The sequence below is a fragment of the Dryas octopetala genome, chromosome 7, assembly GCF_963921425.1.
Source record: "Dryas octopetala chromosome 7, drDryOcto1.1, whole genome shotgun sequence".
In the NCBI taxonomy this organism is placed as follows: domain Eukaryota; kingdom Viridiplantae; phylum Streptophyta; class Magnoliopsida; order Rosales; family Rosaceae; genus Dryas; species Dryas octopetala.
Window position 1 is genome coordinate 11,196,410 of NC_141372.1, and position 3,696 is coordinate 11,200,105.

A 3,696-nucleotide genomic window follows, 5' to 3' on the forward strand; every position below is an offset into this window, starting at 1 on the left:
TTTTCATGAGCAATTAAGGATGTCTAACGTGGTATGACCGTTTCATCAAAATATTTTTCATCTATGTTGTTGTGCAAGGAAGGAGTTGGGGAACACAGACCGACCGTTGTTAAAAAGAAGAGTATATGCGAGGCTCCAGCGAAAAGTCATTACACGGCTCTTTAATCATTAGCGGCAACAAGGCCACCACATGTTGTTGAGTGTTAACATTCATGATAACTTTCCGTTGTAAAATTAATTAATTAATTAAAATTATTACTTTAAAAAAAGGTAAGCCGGCTGTAATTTTGGCAATCACTTTGCGAAAAGCAAGGCCAGCTTTATTCATGCTAACTTGCTAAGCTGATTATTCCTTCATAGGACTGGGAGTGGGACCCACGTTCGGTTTGGCTTGTAATCATTTTCTCCACCACCTTAATTATATTAATTAATTCAATACTTAGATTAATTATTGCTCTTCAATTTTATTATCAATCAACAGGATCAAGCAAAGCATGATTCATCACGCTTAAATATCACAAGGCATCTGCTATGTATTATATTACAAAAAATGTTTTAAAATGGTAATTTTATAAATTTTATTGTGGTTGGAGATTATTAGTTTGAGAGTGACATTCCATGCTGATTTTTTTCAGGGTTAAGATATTCCTTGTCTATTATTAGTGATAAGAATTATCTAAATGGTGTATCAATCAAGCTTTTAATATTGTTTGTCACATCATGACGATTTTGTCATACTGGTAAAATATCACCTGGTTGAGTTTAAAATTCAGTGAACATATAAATGATTTTGTTTTTATTTTTAAAGATGGAGAAAGATCTATTATATTATATTTTTGACACAAATTTTCAATGAAACATATTCTACATTAAATTTTAACAATCAGAACCGTCTATTTTTTAGATCTCTATTAAAGATTATTTTTGTAAAAAATTAGGTAAATAGGAAACTATTTACCATATAAGATTAAATGATCAACATTTTAAGTATTTATTTTGTTGATCATTTAATCTTTATAGGTAAATAATTTCCGATTTACTTAATTTTATGCAAGAATAATCTTTTAATGAAGACCTAAAAAATGAACGGTTCGAATCGTTAAAATCTTATATGTAGTATGCCCCATTAAAAATTTATGTCAAAAATAAAATGTCATAAATTCACCTTATTCAAAGATTGTATTTGATTTAGGTACCGCTATATTAACACTCTCCAAATCTAATCATGCATGCTAATTTTTTCTTTAAATTTATTCAACCACCTTTTTCTAAGATCAATAAAAGAATAAACCTCCTTTTTCTAATTTAATTTAAAAAAAAAAAACCTCCTTGCATGTCACATGATATTAGTGTCATATAAAAAATTTCTCTAACTTGTTAATTCGTATCTTTATTTTTTTACATGGTAGCTAGATTACATCTTTCTTTATATTTTCATAGAGAAATCACAAAAAACCAAAATTATGCAAAGAACAAAAGAGGGCTTATAAGACGATATTGCCTTTTGCATAGCACCCAATTTCTCATTAAAGAATAAAAGGCAATCACTACAAGCCATTTTGGTGAGAACTAGACAGGGGAGGAGAGTCCAAAACCAAAATGGAGTTTTCTTGAACACATCAAAATGAGTCTTGTGTGAAGATATTGTTATTACTAATAGGAGAAGGATTCAAGACATTTTATTTTTTACACAAGTTTTCAATGTAACATACTTCATATAGGATTTCAACGATATAAACACTCCATATAGGATTTCAATGTGCTACATTGAAAAATTGTGTAAAAAATAAGATGTCATGGATCCGCCCCTTACTAATATATGACAATTCTTAACAATATTAATATTATGATCTTTGTTTTAGGTCATCCAATCGAGTGCTTACTCATAGTTATATGCTGCTCATTTTCCCTACTATCCCCTCCCATGAAAATTATTTGACAACACTCTCAATCTATCTTAATTTAATTTAGTTCGAACTCTCTTCAATGTAGCATACTTCATATAGGATTTCAACGATCTGAACACTCCATATAGGATTTCAATGTGCTACATTGAAAACTTGTGTAAAAAATAAGATGTCATAGATCCGCCCCCTTACTAATATATGACAATTCTTAACATAATTAATATTATGATCTTTGTTTTAGGTCATCCAATCGAGTGCTTACTCATAGTTATATGCTGCTCAATTTCCCTACTATCCCCTCCCATGAAAATTATTTGACAACACTCTCAATCTATCTTAATTTAATTTAGTTCGGATTCTCTTCAATTTGAGATTTTTTTATGCATGCCTTTACCCTAACAAAAGTTGAGAAAACAAGTCCAGTTAGGGTTAATTATTTTTATTTTTTCAAGGATGTCTAGGTTTGAGCGCTGTTATATGTATACCCTATTTCCTCTCATTATACACCCCAACCTAGCCACCCAAGTCCAGATCCCACCCTCGACCTCGACTACGCTACACGCCGCCACAGTCGCTGACATCCTTTTCTTTATCTTTTTCCCTCTCTTTCTCTCTCTCTCTCCTTCCCTCTTTCTTTTCTCTCCCTCTCTTTCTTTGGCTTCTCTATGTCAATCTCTTTGTCTAGCAAGGTAACCATGCCCTGAAACTGAGTAGAAAGAGACAAAGAGGAGAGAATCCAGACATATAAAGGGAGAGAGGAGAGAGAGAGGGAATGAGAGAAAGAGTGAGGCCGGCAGGTTGAACCGCCAGCAACAGTCGCTAGGGTTGGTGTTGGCGTTGGGATGGGGTGGCTGGGTTTTACGGGTTTTTTTTTTTTTTTGTGCATAAATGAGGGTATTTGGAAAATTTTTGGGGTGTGTTTTGAGAAATTAAAAAAAAAAGAAAGCTAGGGTGTGTGGTGAGAAAAAGGTGTGTAGTGAGAAGAAGAGTGGTGTGCATATAGCAGTCCTCCTAGGTTTTCTTACCATTTTAGTTTTAATGACCATAATAACCTTGAAAAAGTAGTAATGTGCGGTACAAATGACCACTTCTATTAACGTCTATCAATTTTAGTCCTTAACTAACATACTTACTAGTTACTATGAAAGATTTAGAGGCCTAGTTAAGGGTCGGCTAAACTTGACTTTAGCTCTCCCAAGCCAAGCAGCAAACATTAAATTCTAGGTATATTTACATCCATCCACTTTAAGCCCACCCCAATCTTTTAGGCTCGCTCCAACTAGAGTTTGAGGACCAAAATGATCTAGTTTTAGACTTTAGGGACCAAAGTGCCACCATAATCAAAATTCAGGAGGTAAGATTAAAATTTACTCTTTAATTAAAGAGTTAGAATAATGATCTAGATGCACATTTAAACACCGTTCTCTCTCTTTCTAGTAACTAGATTCTTTAGGAGACAAGAGCAAGGTTCAATCATGGTTGTTTTTGTAATAATCAATACATTTGAAGTGTTGTGGCAATCCATTTTCTAGACTAAGATTTTCTCATAAAATGTGAGAGCGCGCATTAGACTTTGTCTTTGTTTCCAAAGCACATGCTAGAGCTACACCAACAGATATTTGGTTAATTATTATTAAAAATTGAGGATCATTATTATGATTGGACCGTACTCCTAACCCATGGTTCCATTTTTTTTTCCCATGGGCCTCACATTATTTAATAAAAGTTTTCTTCGTGCGAGGACCAAGGCCCGTTGTGCTTTATGCCACCAGGTTTTGGATTGAGGATG